Consider the following 19,947-nt stretch of genomic DNA (forward strand, 5'->3'; position numbering starts at 1 on the left):
ACCCACATCTTTACCGGCCTTGTCAAACAGTCGATGGTCTGTGCAATGGATTTAGCATCTAGAGCTTTCATCTCGATGAAGCCAAGAAATATTTCTTTGATTTTATTTGATTCTTCACCAAAATACCGAATACCAATAGACAACTGTCCGCTTCCAGAAACATCAGCTGTTTCATGTGCTAATATACTGAATGATTCAGCCTTTTGAACATTCGCTTTTAATATTAGCCTTAAGAACATCCCTATATATCCCGATAATTTCATTTTTAATATGGGCGAATCGATAGATGCATTTTTTTTTTTTTCCTTTATCAATATGCTGTTTCAAACTATGTATCCTGCTTCAATCCATTCCTCGTATAACCCTTCAATAACTCCTTCACCATAATGCTTGCCTCTAACAGCTATGTCATAAATCTAACAAAATGTAAAGCAAGAAGAAATTGAGTTAATAATTTTCCTGTTTTCTTCTAAGATTTTCTGGGAGTATTTGTGGATTTGCACAACCACTGACACACTTACAGCCAATGCAATAACAGCTTCCAAAGCTGCCTTGTGGAAGTGACTTTCTACATGCTTTTTGCACTGCTTGCGTACATCTTTAAACTTATAGAATGGGCTTACAATAGAAAATCCCAATATGCCCTGACACAATTAGGATTTGGAGGAAACAATACACAGTATTTGCAGAAGGCTCCTTTTGTGTAATGGGAGTATACAAACATGATGAGTAAGTCTCCAACCAAGAATAATTGAATATCCATTTTAGATACATCACATTTTTCATGAAGTCATAAGACACGGGAGGGCTCCAATAATTATCAAGCAGTTCTCTCTTCAGTTCAGTCAACGTGACTGACGCTTGATTGACATATCGCCCAATGTCATTTTGGTTGCAGTCATTCATTCTAAAATTGGCATCTTGGTCCATCTTCAAAGCTGTAAAACATATATTTATATTACAGAACGGCAATGAGTAGCATAGGATAAGTACATTAGGCTAATTCTTTTGTGCATTTTAGAGATGTTATTGAATAGTAACTGGCTATCAGATTGTGGGGAAACAGGAAAAGTCAACAGTTTCCAAAATTTTCCCCCTAGACTCTATGAAAAACATGCCTTCGGAAGCACTGGATTTTGACAAGGTGACATCCAGATAATCTTTACAAGGTAGAGCATCACTTCCAGGCTTTTGAGATAGTTTCCTAGATTGAGAATCTCCTGCTGTGAAATCCAGGTCCTTCTCGTTCTCTACTCCTTCATCCTGCTGATCGCTTTCTTTATCCAGCTCTTCGCTATCAGTGTTTCTGTCTTTTTCTCCTTAAACTTACAGCAAAATTATAATAGAAACATACTATATCACTAAATTTTTTTTTACCAATTGATAAAATTTGTTAGCTTGCTTACCACAGAGACGATATATTTTTTAACAAGTTTTTATTCAAAATATCTAACAATGTTAATCTATCATAGCAAAAGTAAAAAAAATTAAAAAAAAAACAGTTTTCTTAGAGGTGTAAAACCATCTTCTTTGCAAAGAGGTTTGTTTGAAAGCGGTTACAGGTAACAGTTCTGTGAACAATCATGTTAACGTTAACACATCTTTTATCTTTATACACCATCATATGTAAAAGGTTTTTTAGATTTATTGTCAATTACTAAACACAAAAACTGTAAATCATAGGCTAGTATTGTTGAGATACTATGAAAAATAATTCAAACATGTAAGTTTTCCCACAGTCATACAAGAATAGATAAGCACTTCTTGAGACACTATCTGCTTCAGGGAAGTTGTCATGAATTTGTTTGTACTATGTATAGCAACCAGTATGTTGAGGAAGTTTAATGAAATAAATACAAAAGTCACAACTCACAAATTGATAACCAAACCAAAGTGAAATTCAGAATGCAAAAAACGTGAAGAAGCAAATACAGTACTAGCATTAAATTTATCATTGTATAGGTTGCTTCTTGAGACACTATCTGCTTCAGGGAAGTTGCCATGATTTTGTTTGTACTATGTATAGCAACCAGTACGTTGAGGAAGTTTAATGAAATAAATACACCAGTCACAACTCACAAATTGATAACCAAACCAAAGTGAAATTCAGAATGCAAAAAAGTGAAGAAGCAAATACTAGCATTAAATTTATCATTGTATAGGTTGCTAAGAAGTTATTTTTAGATTAGCTGCAGAAAATTATACTGCCAATAGAATCAGAATCAGTTATAGTTTTTTTTTTAATTTATGAGACTTTTGAGTAGTCTTTTTTATTTTATATCTTAAATTTAACATTTATTTATTTTCATAAGAGTGAATGGAGGGAGGTAGTAACAAAAGGTGTTGTCGACTTGATTATTGATGTCCCTACTTCATCCAAAGGGCTGGCCTTCAGATTTGCATATCCTTAACTGTTGATCCAAGAACAACTTTGTCGAAGACGAATAAGCATATCCTTAAATGACAATTTTCAAACAACTGTTGAAATGTGGAATCGTTAGCAATAAATATGCAGATTCTTTTTCCCGGTATCTCATCTATACATATAACTAAAATCATTATTGGCCAATGTCTATACAAAGGAGATGTTCATTATAGCAGAATTAGACAACAAAACAATTATTTTTTAGACTTGTTGTCTGTCTGTCAGTATGCTGATAGGTGCATGATGCAAAAACTAAAAGAAATCTGGTACATGTTCCATCTTGGACACGGTCAAGAAGCCAAGTTCACACATTTTTGCAATAAAAGCATGCACAGTTGCACATCACAGGGCATTACTGCCTTATGTGAACAATGAAATGTGCCCACACTGCAAAGCTTTGTTAGCTGTAGGCCACACCGGCATTTTACAAGCATGGAAGGTCACAAGAAAAAGCTAGTTAATAACAAATTGCTTGAATAAAACCTTTCATCAACAATAACAGTAAGCCTATTTATAGTGTTCTGTTCGACAAGAGAAAGTCTGTACTGGAAACAATAGCTTAAAAACAATCACGTAGGCCTACTGAGGACCATGCAGTTCTTTTAGAAACACAGGTGAGATAATATTAATCTATTCAAAATTCGAAGATATTTCTGGTATCGACTACTTATCTTGAGGAAAAGTAATGCTAGAGGAGGGTGGCACTTACAATATCCCCCTCACAAAATTTGGAAGCAATGTGTTCACAATATTTTGTGTGATAGACTATAAGATTTGCCAAATGGTGTACAAAATCTACATCTACATCTACATCTACATCCATACTCTGCAAGCCACCTGACGGTGTGTGGCAGAGGGTACCCTGAGTACCTCTATCACTTCTCCCTTCTATGGTGCCGAAAGATAGATTAGAGATGTATAGAAGTATCTGATACATAATATATTACAGAAGACATAAAAAATATCTACTATACAAGTCAGAATTTATACATATATCGGGACATGGCATTCAGATTTTCAGATGTGTGGAACATTCTGTTAACAGACAAATGATACAAACTCAAAACTACAACATTATAACACTAAACTACAGAAATAAGTGTAGCAACGATGTAAATTACTAGAATTACAAATTGCAAGTTTACATCCATAAAATCACACCTTCAAAATCTTCAGAAGAGAAGAGAAAACATTCAGAGGCTAAGTGTACAAGTGAGTCAGCTCGAAAAACTCACAACAACGGATACAGACAAGACTCAGTCATGAGTAGAAATATAACACAAAATCAATCAGCTTCATAACTCAGAGTATTTAATGATATGTTGACTCATGAAAGAAAAAAATAATGAAAAAATATTAGGGCCTAAGCATACGATGTGGAGACCGACTCGTGAATCCAAACCACACCAGGTACACACCAGCAAAAAATGTTTCGACACAACAAAATGAATAAAGTTCACAATCATATATCAATAAGCTCACTTATATGTAAAGAGTAAGTATAGGAAGCTTGTAGCCTCAATCAATAGTTGCACGCTCTCCTTGAGTAAACACACACACACACACACACACACACACACACACACACACACACAATCGTGATGACCATGAGTACAAATGGTTCAAATGGCTCTGAGCACTATGGGACTTAACATCGGAGGTCATCAGTCCCCTAGAACTTAGAACTACTTAAACCTAAATAACCGAAGGACATCACACACATCCATGCCCAAGGCAGGATTCGAACCTGCGACCGTAAGCGGTCGTACGATTCCAGACTGAAGCGCCTAGAACCGCTCGGCCACACCGGCCGGCGACCATGAGTACCCAAAACAGAGTTAAGCATGAGTTTGCACACAACTCAAGCTCCAATGAGATACAATATTGCAGTACTCAGGATAAATACAGATAATCAGAGTAATAAAGAGCTCTGTATAAAGACATAATCGAGTAGCTTGAGGACCTAAATCAGTGTATGAAATCAGACATGTATACATCTTGATATACTGTCTATACTAGTAAATGTCTTTCACATCGTTTGCTAACTGTTCATACAAACTAACCTACGAACATAGAGGCCTAGAAGATTGTTTACAATTAATAACAAAATATACAGATTTAAAGTTACAAAATATATTGGAAAGTCGATTCCCCTACTTGAAAAAACATACATTTATGTGGATTAACATGGTCCATGCTAGTGACTATTTTTTCTAAACAAATAGTTCCATGAATTCTTCATATAGGCTAATTTCTTGGCTAAAAATTTACAAATCTCAGTCACGACACTGATTTAGTTGAGAGATGCTTGAGTACATTAACCAGCACCTATGATCTCTTGTAAGTTGGGTGGACCAACAAGGGTACAGCCATACACCAGTGTGGGAATGGATCCACCCACATCTTTCAGTTTCTTCCCAAGATTTCTCTTCATACAGTCCAACAGATAGGGAACATCATGTCCAGCATTCATATCAAATCCTAAAACATTGTTTTGTGTAGTAAACATGCTGTTCAATACCTTCCTCACATCACTTATACTCTGCCTGTTCATATAGTGCAAAAAGTAAGTATACAGGCTTTACTTCAGATAGGATTCAAAAGTGTTAACATTTGAAACTTAAATAAACAGAGTTAACTGCAATGAAAAATGAACTAATAAGGTGATGCACACTGATACACTAAGACATTATTCCTAAGTTTTACAGTACAGGATATGAGAATCCATTACTAGACAGGGTGTATACGACCCGGGACAACCGGGAGATCCAGGAAAAACCCGGGAATTTTTTCATCCGAGAATAAACTGGGAAAAACCCAGGAATTTTTTAGAATTCCAGGAAGTTTTCATTGTTTTAGTTTTCAGTTAAATTTTTGTAACTTTGACTGGTAAGCACCAATACTGTAACGATGAATATTGCTGTATCTCGCTACTGCAGAATAATACTGCAGCAATAAAACACGAACGAGAGAGAAAAAAAAAAAAAGAATATAAAACTTAAGTTGCAAAGGAAATGCACCATATACAACAACAATACACAGTCCTCATACAAACGTTTGCCAACAGCAACATGTGTCAAAGGCTTTAGGAAGACTATGCAATGTTTCATAACAACAAATTGCCTCTGATGAGCGTGACGTCACAACTGTTTACCTCAGATTCGTTTGAGTGGTTGCGAGCTAGCCTATGTGCATGTGCAGTTGAGTCACGCATGAGTAGTGCATTCTCCCACTTGTGGCTACAGAAGTGTGACAGTTAGCTGTATAAGCAATAGCAGCAAGCAGCTAGATACTATCTGGAAAAATTTTACTGGTGCGCCTAAGCTTCCAGATTCATGTATGTGCAACAGTCCCGGAACTAGGGGTAGGGGTCGAGGGCAAAGGGCGAGGGTGGGGTGGGGGGGGGGGTGGGGGGGGTGGGGGGCGTGGGGGGTGCAAATTCATATTATTGAGGAAAAAGACCTTGTTTCGCAAAGCACCTAGCATCCAGCACATGTTGGTCTATCGATTACTCATATGATTTTTAACGCATCCCTGTTGGTTTTTTAACATTTTTGATCAAATTCTAAGTTGATTTCTCAATGAATTGTAAGTTGATTTTTGAATGCATGCATAGTTTATGTGATGTCTCTGCCATAGGAATCCCTGTCACATCTAGAAATTAACTTTCCTGCAGATAAAAGAGGACGGGGCTATACGAGCTGAGCAAATAGAGCCGAACGGGTGAATGGCAATCACTGTTTATGTGGTTGAGTGGGTTTGCAAATGATCAGCATTGTTATAATTACTAGTGAATTCCATAGATTCAGACTACCAGAGTGGAAATAAATGACTAACAGGAATAACAGGCAATGAAGAATATGTCTTGTCTTCTCTGAGTATCCAAGGAAATGAAATTTTGGCAGAACTTTTTTGGCCAGACCACTACACTACTAAGGGCCAATTATATAGTCCCCAGCTAGCAGCTGCTAAAGTTCTGTTCTGGGAGTCGCGTGGAAAATGCATTGTACGAACATGTAATAATGCCTAACCGGAGAATAAATGCAGGATAACTAAACCGGTGATTGTGGCAGAGATAGTGAAGCTAACCAGAGAATAAGTTTGTACACTGGCAGGAATAGTTACAGAGTTAGTGATGACAAGATTGTTTGTTAGAACAAGGAAGGAGAAGGAAAGGGGACTCACACAAATTACGGAAGAATATGATGATTCAAAATGTATATAAAAATTTCTTAGCACTACTTTTCGATCTCATGCTTCAGAAACTAGAGAGTATGAATGAAATGTGAAACTATTTGCTAACATAAAACGTTTTGCTTGTAGTAGGCCTAATAGGCATTTGATATTGGTACTTCGTGAATTATATTCTGTCATGTTATAAAAATGACCATTTATGCCAAAAAAGTCTTGTTTATTTGGTGTGTGTAACAATTTCTGCAATATTAGCGAGGCCTATTTTGTTTTATCTAGCAGACAGTGACAAAATACACGTAATCAGATCAAGAAACCACACCAGTCTTGGGTACAATTTGTATTAACAGAGTTTCTAGTATTAGACAACGTCATTTCATTTTTTCATGTAGCAAAATTTTGACAAACTTTGATGAGGTAATAGGTTCTTTCCCAGAAAGGAAAGTATGCCATATAAAGCTGTGGCAAGATTAGAGAGAAAAAAAGCTAGGACTTAAGGATTGAAGAAATGTGTACTGTCTTGCTTGTCTCCTGTTTTTACTCGTTTTATGTATCCAATATTTAATTTTATATCACACAAAATAGTTATTAGCTAACTGGCAGTAAAGACTGCAAATTTTCTGAAGAGCTCTTGTTCTGCTGGTTACAAATAATCCCATCCATTATTAATTGCAAATTATTTTTAAAGAGGGGCAGGATGTCAAACCAGCCAACTGGGAGCAGAAGAGGCACCACAGGACATTTTAATTTCCAATTGCCTGAATATAATTTGATGGCCCCTTTACAAAATATTGCACGTTTGAATTCCACAGAGCGAAATACAGAGATGTGCGATGGAAGAATGCTGTGTGAAGAGGAGAGGCACTGCACTTCGGCACACTTAAGACCAAATAACATGTATTACGTTCCCTCTAACATATATGTTTTATGTAACAGACTCTTCAGAAAGATGAGTGCTGCAAAATGAAGATATCTTTGAAAAGTCAATTTTTTTAAATTTTTGGCGTCCTACCTCAAATGCTCGAGGGAGGGGAGTGCCACTATGTAATATTGCCCCGGTTCGGAAATATTGTTGATCTGGACCTGATGCACAGAGCAATCTGAGTTGTAGTGGGGAGGCGGTAGTTTCCATGTGACCCATGTTTACCTTAAGTGATTTTGCTGTTTCCTCTTCCTTTATTGCTCTCACGTCAATTGGAAACAGAATGGATTTCTGTGGCTGGGAGCTATCAAGTGAATTAAAATACATTCACATAATTACAGAAGGGTAAAATATGTTATCAGTTTCAGATTGTATTTTGTTTCCACCTGACAGTCAAGTGTTAATTGCCTTGCAGACTGGTGAAGTTATTTTTGTCAGTTTGTTAAAGAAATTTGACGTTTGTTAATCTTTTCTGCTGAGACGGTCAATTTATTTGAAACGAAGTGTTTAATTCAGCACTATTGGCTAGTTTCAACTGTATGCTGCATTTCAAGCTCACGTTTTCATCTTCTAGCATGTATGGCGTTATGCCATAATAAAGAACCAAACATGAGATAATACAGTACTGGTACTCCAAGAAAATTTACATCTGAATCTGTACATACAAATGTGCGCTTTAAGCCGAATTATGCATTTTAGTATCATTCACAAAATTCCCATGTCTTGTTTCTTTTATGACATAATGTAAATTCTTTTAATGTTTTATACATATGAATGTATGGACTTCCTGGTGTCATCGTAGCTGCGCAAGCGTGGTGACGCCTGTTATCTGGCGCTCTCTGGCAACTGCTGAAATGAATCTATTTCTAACAGGTCGCGGGAAAATATTCCAAATAGTTGTTTGAAAAGCGTTACTTTCAAAGTAAATTTCCTATTTCGCAAAATGAACTCTATGCTTGAATGTCCAATGAATTTCTAAAATCACAGAGCATTTGACTCTCATTCAAAAATCAGATCTTTGAGGTTGACCATTCAGAACATTTTCGAGCCCAAAAGATCAGACATTTATGTCATTGTTAAAAATTTTACTGGCACATTTGTATGAACTATCTTAGAGTGTAACTTGTGCAAAAAAGATCAACTTTATGTGTGACAGCATAGCTTCTCTTGCAGCTTATTAATCTTAGAGACCAATATTATACATGAAAGTTTTTGTCTTTTCTTGTAGCAACACTATGTGTATTAATTTAAACCATTACCTTTTCCTATTTATGTGTTCGCAGTTCTTAACAGTGATGTTGCTATTGGCTGACTACATCTCATGTCCTATGCTGTGAATATCCACTGTCATCGGCTGGTGAGATCGCTTGACATGAGCTACGATTGGCTTACAAAAGCATATCGCAATCTTGATTTCAATCCTTCGGAAAGTAACATGCAGTGTTTGGTGGAAGTTCCATGCGGCTTTTCACGGATGATGCTGTAGTATACAGAGAAGTTGCAGCGTTAGAAAATTGTAGCGAAATGCAGGAAGATCTGCAGCGGATAGGCACTTGGTGCAGGGAGTGGCAACTGACCCTTAACATAGACAAATGTAATGTATTGCGAATACATAGAAAGAAGGATCCTTTATTGTATGACTATATGATAGCGGAACAAACACTGATAGCAGTTACTTGTGTAAAATATCTGGGAGTATGCGTGCGGAACGATTTGAAGTGGAATGATCATATAAAATTAATTGTTGGTAAGGCGGGTACCAGGTTGAGATTCATTGGGAGAGTGCTTAGAAAATGTAGTCCATCAGCAAAGGAGGTGGCTTACAAAACACTCGTTCGACCTATACTTGAGTATTGCTCATCAGTGTGGGATCCGTACCAGATCGGTCTGACGGAGGAGATAGAGAAGATCCAAAGAAGAGCGGCGCGTTTCGTCACAGGGTTATTTGCTAACCGTGATAGCGTTACGGAGATGTTTAATAAACTCAAGTGGCAGACTCTGCAAGAGAGGCGCTCTGCATCGCGGTGTAGCTTGCTCGCCAGGTTTCGAGAGGGTGCGTTTCTGGTTGAGGTATCGAATATATTGCTTCCCCCTACTTATACCTCCCGAGGAGATCACGAATGTAAAATTAGAGAGATTAGAGCGCGCACGGAGGCTTTCAGACAGTCGTTCTTCCCGCGAACCATACACGACTGGAACAGGAAAGGGAGGTAATGACAGTGGCACGTAAAGTGCCCTCCGCCACACACCGTTCAGTGGCTTGCGGAGTATAAATGTAGATGTAGATGTAGATGTAGATGTAGAATTCGAATTTATACTTTTGTAATACGAAAATATACAGTGTACATGTTGCTGCACATCAGAGATCTTTCCAAAACGTGTTTTTTCCCTGAGTTTCGTTTTTTAAAGTGCCAGGAAATTCTATGACGGTGTATATAACCACTACCATTGAAAGGATTGATAAGTTTAACAGTTCCAAGGAAAAGTATACTGTTACTTAACATAGAAAAAATGTATTTTCATCCGGGAGAAAGTGTATTTTTAACCGGGAAATCCGGGAAAAATCCGGGAATTTTTTTCCTCGTCCACATAGATATTTAATAGCATTGTTTCATTTCAAATTTGCAAAAGGATCTATTCATTTACTATCAAGGTGTAGATGTATCAAATTCTAAAGTACAAATCTGTTACAAAACATAATTATATAGTTGTATGAATCTGCAAATATTGTGTATCATAGATTTAAATTCAGTCAATAGATAAGACAGAGCTATAGAAATCACATCATCTTACATATAAGACAGAGCCATAGAAAGCACATCATCTTACATACTAAATCCCTTAAAAACGAAACACAAGTACATAGTCTTATGAATCTGCAAACAAAGTGTATATTTTCTTCCAGACTAGGGATCATTATGCATCGATGTGCAAAGGTTTTGTCTTCTATTCTAAATGTTAAAAGTACTTGAGATCTTAACAATTTGCTTTGCTTATCAGTAGCTCCTCATATGTTTACACGTACAATGGACATTTTCACAAAATTCTTGCTGTACTTCATCTTGTCTCTAAATTGTTCAGATATACCACAAATTGGGCTACCTGTATCAGACAAACAGTTCCCTTCCCATTGATCAATCTTAATGTAAGGACAACCAAAATCTGAATCATCTTTCCATTGTTACACACGTCATGCAAAAGATCACTTTCAAATTCATCAAAGGCTAAATCCACTGTGTCATTACAGAATTTTATCAACTGTACTGGTGTCATAGCATTTGTTTTCTTACCCTCCCACACATCAACATTAAATTTCTCTTAGTCTGTTCACTATTTTCAAAAGCTTCGAGAGGCATAAGATATACAGAAGAAAAACGTTTTGCTGATCTTCACTTTCTCTTACTGTTGGCTCCATTTCTCATGTCTAGGAGTACATTCTTGCAGCTGAAGTTTCGATTTAATGTTGTGGATTCCTGATGACTAAATAACTGATTTGCCTGTATATTTCTTGAATTTTATTCTTTGTCACATTGTTAAATACCTCACCGTTTTTACAATTTCCACTTCTATCACACCACAAATTACTTTATTAGTGACACAATCAAAAACACATTATGATTCCGTCAGAGGTGTGTTCACTACTACTCTCATTCTGCGGTACTCACAATATTACAAAGAGTTTACAAAGCAAGGAGTTTACACACTTTCTTGACGAAATAAGAATCATCACCAAGTTATAACATTATGTTATAAATGAATCCATAAATAAATTTAATAATTAGCATTAGATTGTGCAATTAATAACACGAATTTTAAGTATGCTAGACATTTATAATAGAAAAATAATTTTAAAAGAAGAATAATTTTAACTGTATGTACAGAGTACCAGCAAATTAATTTCTTTTTCTACATTTTAGCCTGAAATATAAAACATTTTACACAAAATCAAATGAAATTCTTTCAGTGAAACAGCTGAGAATGTTCACAAGATCCATGATTAATCATGGTATTGGCTACTTATATATATATAAAAAGGTTATGTTAGAAAAGGGTGTCCCATTACAACTTCAATAAATAAATCTTGGAAAAGCAGTGGCTACCTGATAGTTTTGTGAGTAACTCATCAGGGTGGGGCAATGGACTGTGCATTAATTGTGACAGTGAAGTCACCACAGAGGCAAAGCTTACCCATTGGCTTCTTAATGATGACCAGTAGTGTAGCCCATTCACAAGAAGAAATAGGCCAAACAACACTGAGTGATGTCAAGTGGTCTAATAGAGCCTTCACAGAGTCGTGCAATGTGACAGACACAACCCCCCCCCCCCCCCCCCCAAAAGAGAGAGAGAGGGGGGGGGGGAGGGGGGGGGCAGGACACTTTCATGCTAATGTGGGCAAGAAAACTTGTAGCACAACCGAGCCCAGCGGAAAACAGTGAGAAACACTTAGAGCAGAGGGGTTCAAGTTGTGGATTCAGAACTAGTTCTGACACTAAATTTACCTCATCAGCAATAGAGAAACCGAAAGCATTAAATGCATCTAATCCAAACAGGTCTGTGGTTTGGAAATGGTACACAACAAGGAAGGTGAGAGGGCAAACAACATATTTGTATGAGACAGGAGTGGAGAACAGATCTAGGATTGGTATCTGCATTTACTATAGTCATTGCAGCTCCTATGTCCACTTGCATTTTTAGAGGTTATTAAACATACACAAGACAATAAACAATTTGTTTGTGGAGACAGTCATTATGGAGATACAGTTTATGTCCATTGGTGCGGTTGTGTCCAATACATTTGAAAAGGAGTTACACACTGATGCAGTGTGGACTTTCTTTTGACACTTGTTGCAAACAGCCCAAAGCTCATGGCATGCAGCATGCTCATGTTGGACAAAGCAGTATGGGCAAGATGGAAGGGAGGCACACAGCTGCTGTTGTGACATGGCCTGTTGCTGCTGCAGCCATAACCAACACTGCACCATGTAATGCTGAGTTGGAGGTTGTACTGCTGCAATGTCTTCCTCATTGTTCTGAAAATGTGCAGTTTGCCTAACAGGGTTTGACTGAGAAACTTCCAATACTTCCCCCCATGGAGCAATCTGATCACCTGCAACTCATGACACTTCAAAGGACTGTGCTATATTGAGCATGTCCACAAGCATTGGATTCTCACATTGACGTGCTTTCGTGCAGACTTTCCTACCCCGCGCAAAACTAATAATAACAGTACACACCATGTGATCATCATAAGATTTGTGATGAGTACTAGTGACAAACTTACAACAATGACTCAACCTATGTAACTATGCAGTTCCAGGATTTGTAAGATTGGTTTGGGTGTTTCTGACAGTGGCAAATTTCTGCATGCATCACAGTGACATGCATTCTGTCACAGTAATAGGTTGAGAGAAGCTTACACATTTCATTGAATGATAAGTTTGCCAGTTCTTGCTAAGGCCCAACTTGGCATAACATCTGATGCACGTGCAGTGAAAGCCAGGCAAGATAGATATTCCTACACAGGTTTGCATTGGCCACTTGCAAAACCTGAGAATGTTGGTGTACCCATGTCTTATAGGAGTCCCAATCTTCAGCTGATTCATCATGTGCTGGAAAGGGTGGCAACTGCACAGACAGAAGAGTAATCTGCCACAAACCTTTAGATGCCACTTAGTAGAGAGCAGTGGTGTGATTCTACAGTTGTTCTGTGAAAGTTTGATGCTGGGCAATAATATGTTGCAGTATTTATTCCATCAGGATGAATCTCAGGTGGCTGAGCACTGACACTAACACACAGTGAAAATGTAACCCTCACTCATCACCAAGTTTGTTATAGCTAGAACAAACATGATTTATGAAACATGGAATTTTATAGAAGCAATGTAAGATACAATGAAGTCCAGGTTGCATGTAGCACTGAACACATTGAATGAACAACAGTGGAAGCTCACCAGATCACACCAAGGGGCTGACACAGGTGGCCTCTGTGCATAGGTCTGTGTACTGTATGGGCACGCGATCTCTGAAATCATGCGCGTCATGATTGAAGGTACATCAGGGAAAGGACTGTGTAGGTACGTTGATGGTCTAGATGGCATGTGTGTACTGGAGTGGAAGCAAGGAAGGGGTGATAGTTGGGTGGAGGACAGAGAGTACCAAAAGTTGAGGCCAGAGGGTTGTGGGAATGAAGGATATGTTGCATGGGGAGTTACCAAAGGTGCAGTTCAGAAAAGCTATTATTGGTATGATGAATCCAGATGTGAAGCAGTCATTAAAGTAAAGCCCATCATGTTGGATGTCATTTTCAGCAACAGGGTGGCCCAGCTGTCTCTTGGCCTAAGTTTGGCAGTGGCCATTCATGCAGACAAATAGTTTGTTAGTTGTCATACCCACAGAATGCAGAATAGTTGTTGCATCTTATTTGATAGATCACATGTCTGCTTTCACAGGTGGTCCTGCCTTTGATGGTGTAGGGTATGCCAGTGACAGGACTAGAGTAGGTGGTAGTGGGAGCATGTATTGGACAAGTCTTGCATCTAGTTATATTGCAAATATATGAGGCAAATGGTTGGGAGCAGGGACAAACAAGGATTTTACATGGGTTAGGCTGGCAGTGAAAGGGTGGGGAGGATATTTCTCATTTCAGGGCACATTGATTGGTAGCTGTAATGGGTCACCCTCCTCTAACACTACCTTTTTTTTATAAAGATAACTGATACCATGTATACTATCAATTCTTATGTAGGCGAACATTCTCAGCTGTTTAACTGCATGAACTTCTTATGATTTTGTATATGATGTGTTATGTTTCAGTCTAAAAGGTATAAAAAGAAACTAATTTGTTACACATTGTACGTACAGTTAAAATTACTCTTCTCTTAAAAATATTAGAAATTAAAAATTCTGGCATACTTAAAATTATTATTATTAATTGCACAATCTAATGCTAATTATTAAATTTATTTCCAGACTCATTTATAAAATAATGATTTATCTTGCTGATGATTCTCCTTTTATCGAGAAAGTTTGTAAACTCTTTTGCTCTGTAAACTCTTTCAAATAGTGTGAGTACCACAGAATGCCTCTAATGAAAATACACATATATTTCTGGCTTTGTCAACAACAATTTGAATCAGTGTTCTGAAATGAAGATTATGAAGTCAGTGAGATACAAAAGTATGGGATAAAATAAAAAAAATATTTATAGCAACAGGCAAATCTTCATCAGTTATTCAGTTCAAAAAGAACCCTCAACATTATAAAAATTACAGCCTTAGGAATATACCCTAGATGCAAGACTTGGAGCCAACAACAATAAGATAATGAAGATAAGTAAAAAGTTTTTCTTTTGTATATCTTAAACCTCTCGAAGCTTTTGAAAATTGTGAACAGACTAAGAGGAATTTAATGGTGATGTGGGAGGGTAAGATCACATAGTCAAAACCTTGTTGGGTAATGTTATCCATTTGCTCCAGTCCTTGGGGTTACTGAGTTACTAGAGGAGTGTCCCTCTTTGACCAAACAGTGGGTTTGTGGGACGTGGTAGGTAACTAGTGGGATAAGGTATGGGAGACCTGTTTCTGCAAAAGGTTGGAAGTGTAATTTTGGTCTGTGAAGGCCTCAGTAAGATGCTTCATATATTTGAGAATGGCTGCTAGTCCTTATAGATGCAGTGACTGTCGGTGGCTAGGCTGTATGGAAGGGAGTTCTTGGTGTGTAAGAGGTGGTAGCTGTCAAAGTTGCAGATACTGTTGGCAGTTGATAGAATTGCTGTTGATGGAGGTACTGATGTAGCCATCCATCAGTCACTGGTCAGTATTGAGGAAGGTGGTCTGTTGGGTTTAGGAAGACTAGGTGAAATGAATGGTGGAGAAGGTGTTAAGATTCTGGAGACATGTGGATAGATTGTGGAACACCCCAAATATTGAACCCCTAATGAAAGCCCTTTGGTAGTAAAAGAAATAGCAAAATTAGTCATCCTGACATGAACAGGAGCTACTGACAACAAAATTAACACTATTTCAAGTTTGACTAACAGGAATACTATCTAACTAATAATGTTTATTATTAAAGAAAGGACTACATGAAAGACTATCAGATGATACAAAACCTGAAACTTTAAATAAATAATTCAAAATATAGTCTTTATGAAGGTTAAAGCCCAGACCATAAATAGATCAGGGATAACATTTATCCAAGAAGAGAGTTGCAGCCACATTGAGCATCGAGCTGAAAGTTCGCTGCGACTACAATGAAACACTGCAATGGAGATGCTAATTCAGTCTCTCTTGTAGACATCACAATAGTAGTAAGCCTATTGAATGCTACTAGATTGTTTCAAACTGATCTGAAATTTTAAAAGTTTTCCAGTATCGACATGATTTACTAGTCAGAATTTAGAACTGAAGTAAAATAACATTTACGGTTTAGCCAGACAATGGAGCAGTTAGTATATGTGAAAAAAGAAGTATATTATACCTGATTATCACTGGGACTTAGCCTTCATGATCTGTGATTGTCACGAACATCAAAGGACACAGCAATGTACCAACCGCCGACATGAACTCTATTATTAGCCTTGAGTAGGAAACAACTACACATGATCATGAAGATCTTACAGTTATGCCGTGTTGTCGGAAGCTGTAATCAATGTCAGAATTGCTGATGTAAATAGATTCAAGACCCTGAATGACAGATCGGTGTATTTTCAGTGCAGGTTTAAATAATTATGAAGTTCAATAAACTTCAATATAACCTTATTTCTTCATGTTGGCTATGTTATTTAATGGAAATTTACTGCATAATTGTGAAATTATTTCTTGAGTGTATGCAGAAGTTAAAGGCAATTTAGTGATTTTATTAACAGTGAACAGCAAGTTTACAACAAGATACGACACTTTCTGTACGTTGTCCGAAGAGTATTTTATCCCTGGAATTATATTGGATTAGTTGTTGAATTAACACCATAGCAATGCCTTGACAATTTTATATTAATTAATAAATCAGCATCCTCACAAAACTATGATGTGGCATCGGCTTGAGTGATGGACTTTATAATTCAGGATATCCTATTGCTGCATTTGAACACTTAATTGCAAACCAGGCATGAGAACTACAGTTATCAAGTTTGTGCAAGCTTATCAGCCTGTTGCAAACACGTGATGCATATTTGGTTAATTGTTTCAGATCAAGGGAGTTGTTGTGGTACCAAGGGGTGCAGTCACTGTGGGTTCAAAGTAAAGAAGACCGACAGACTTCGAACACCAGTGCTTCAATTTTAAACAAGGGCTGCTTACACATTCCAGCATGCTGCTCCATTGGTACACTGATATCAGTCTAAGGTAGATTAGTGTCTGAAACTAATCAACCAAGTGAGGAGTTTGTTTTTAACAGTTACAGATTGGAGTCATCGCGATCGATGGACACTGTTCCACGTCAACCAGACTGGGACAACCATGACCATTGAGCTGATACAAATAAAATGCCACAATTGGCAAAGGTAGAGTTCAGTAGTAACATGGCCTTGGCCATTGGGGATGTCAGTGTAGAGGGAGATGACATTGACAGTTATGAGTGGGGTGCTGGGTCGTAGGAGGAAATTGTTGCTGTCTCGCACTCATTTCGGAGCAGAAATATGTCATCTATGAAAGTTAACCAGATGAAAGGTTTGGGATTATGGGTGGTTAGGAAGGATTCCTCTAGGTGGCACACGAATAGAATGGTACAAGATTATGTTGACACGTGAATAGGATTGCGTATGATTGTGCTATGCAGACTGCCATTGCTGTGCAACGGATTTGCTTGTAAGTGATGCATTCAAAGGAGAAGTAATTGTGTGTGTGAAGATAAAGTTGGTCATGCTGATGAGGGAGGAGGTTATATATTTGCAGTCAGTCAGGCATTGGCAAAGGTAAAGTTCAGTGGTAGTGCGGCCATGGGCATTGGAGATGTTAGTGTAGAGGGAGATGGCATTAAGAGTTATGAGTAGAGTGCTAAGTGGTAGGAGGAAATTGTTGTTGTCTTTTATATATGAATGTAGATTACGGGCTATAGGCTGGAAATGTTAATGTTGGTCAATGAGAGCAGAGATTCTCTCTGTCGGGGAGTAGGAACCGACAACAATGGCACATCCTGGATGGTTAGATTTATGAACTTTAAGTAGAATGTAGAAGATAGGATATGGGAAGTGTTGGGTTTGAGGAGAGAGCTAGACTGAGGAATGGGCCTAAGTATTTGAGGAGGGTGTGGAGCCTGCTGCATTTCTGGAATGAGGTTTCAGTGGCAAGGTTTGTAGGTGGATATATCTGATAGCTGGTGGAGTCCCTCCACCATTTAATCCCTGCAGTTCATGGTCATAGTAATGGTGTCAGGTAGGATTTTTAGTTCTGGCTCAGTTTTTAGGTGATGGATTATGGCTCTTTCTACAGTTGTAACATTAGTTTCCATGTTGAGGGATTTGGAGAATGATGAGGAGACACGGTTTGAGGTCAGGAAATTCTGTAAAGTTAATAGGGAGGATCTGGAGCCAGTAAGAGTGGACAACAGCTGGATGGAAATTAAGTCAAACAGGGTTCAGTTTGAATTTGGATTGGGTCTGATTGGTAGGGTTGGTGGTGAAACTGTGTTTCCAATGCAGGGACCATTGGGAAAAAGATCTTTAAAGGGCCCAGCATGACTGAATTTATGAGTGATGCAAAAGGCCTTCTGAGGGACTAAGGCTTTTGGAGGATAGGTTTATGAATGTATTTTGGATCTGTTTAGGGTCTGGGTTCTGTATAGTGGTGGATTGGGTGGCTATGATGGGATGCAGGGAGGTCAGATGGAGTCTCTGGTAGAGGTGGTGGATAGTGTTAGTTGAAGGTTGTATTATGAGGTGAACAGATTGGACAGTTTTTTGTGTGTGTTAGCATTGTGCATGCTGCTCTAGTTTCTGGAGGGTAAGAGTTTCAGTCTGGTAGAAGGGATACAAGATATTTGTGTTACAGAGCAGGGGAATGTTATGGATGTAGAAGAGCTGGTGCAAGGAGATTTGTGCCTGATTTATAGGGTTTTGCAAGACTAAAATGGTGAGGGCTGTGGACTGACAGAATTTGAACAGAGAGATGTCACTGTAGAAGGAATGACCAGAGCTGGAGATGGCTAATTTTATGCTCAATCTGTTTGGGGAGATTTTATGAGCTGGGCAACAAATCAAAAATGGTATGTAGGACTAAGTTCTGACTAGGGATAAGGACACTTTTCTGTACTGATGTAGGTGGAAGGAGCAGAGACGCTAGTGAAGGATCAAAAGTCTTCAGAAATAGGTAAAAATGCTTGAAAAATAAAAAGAACAAGCAGATGGTATATACTGAAAAAAGGTGAAACCTGAGTGAGCAGGGCCTATAGTGAGAAACAACAATGAACTAAATAGATGTGACAACATGAAGAGATCAATGAGAAAAAATTAAATAGAAAGACAAAATTTTCACTAATGTTTATTTACTATAATATTGGTAGCTGAAATCTGTTGTTTACACAGAACAGTCACAAACGAAATCCAATGACTATTGAGCCTGTGAGCTTATTTATAAAGAAATTAAAAATTTGTATACACTAAATATACCATCTCTAATAAAGAGGACAAACACTGATAGTAGAAGATATTTGAAATGATAGACAGGTGGATAGTAGAAAGTGTGCAGCATGAAGCGTGAAAGATCCCAAACAAAGACACCACTTGCAACTTTGCTTGCCCTTTCCCTTGCCGAAACATTAACAACTTTCAAACCTTTATAAACATGTAAGTTTCCAAAGTCATATAAGCTTATCACAAATTGAATATAACAGAACAGAGATAATATTGAAAACTTTCCATTGCTGTCTCTCAAACTTTTTCACTACATGTATTTGCTATTTTTTCACATTGATTTATAAAAACCTTTTTGTAACTGTTCTTCAATTTTGTTCAGTACTTTCTTCTTTTTGGTAACAGGTAAGTCTATATTCTGTATTGTTTTCTCAACATCATTGTTATTTCGATTAAGCTTAGCACCATTATTCAAAATTTCTTTGTTGGCTCTTACAAAATACTTTGGAAGTCTCAAACTGATTCTCGATTTTAGCCCTTGAAGGCTAACCATTGTTTATTTGAGTTTTCCACTAATCTGGCCTCTAGTCATTCAATATTAAATTTCAATTCTAACTTTAGTTCTCATTTTAATTCTTTGCTGCTATCCTTCAACTTTCACCTGCTGAAAAGAAATTGTTTGAACATGTCTGCTAATCTTGTCATTCTTTATCCCTTCTAGGCTATATACTATTTGGTTCAGTTCTTATCACCTCCTACCCCCATTCTCACTTGCCCATCCACCCTCCTCTTCCTCACTCAACTGTTCCTCAGTGTTTGTCACATTTATTGAGTTCAATAACC

The sequence above is a fragment of the Schistocerca serialis genome, chromosome 7, assembly GCF_023864345.2.
Source record: "Schistocerca serialis cubense isolate TAMUIC-IGC-003099 chromosome 7, iqSchSeri2.2, whole genome shotgun sequence".
NCBI classification, from domain to species: domain Eukaryota; kingdom Metazoa; phylum Arthropoda; class Insecta; order Orthoptera; family Acrididae; genus Schistocerca; species Schistocerca serialis.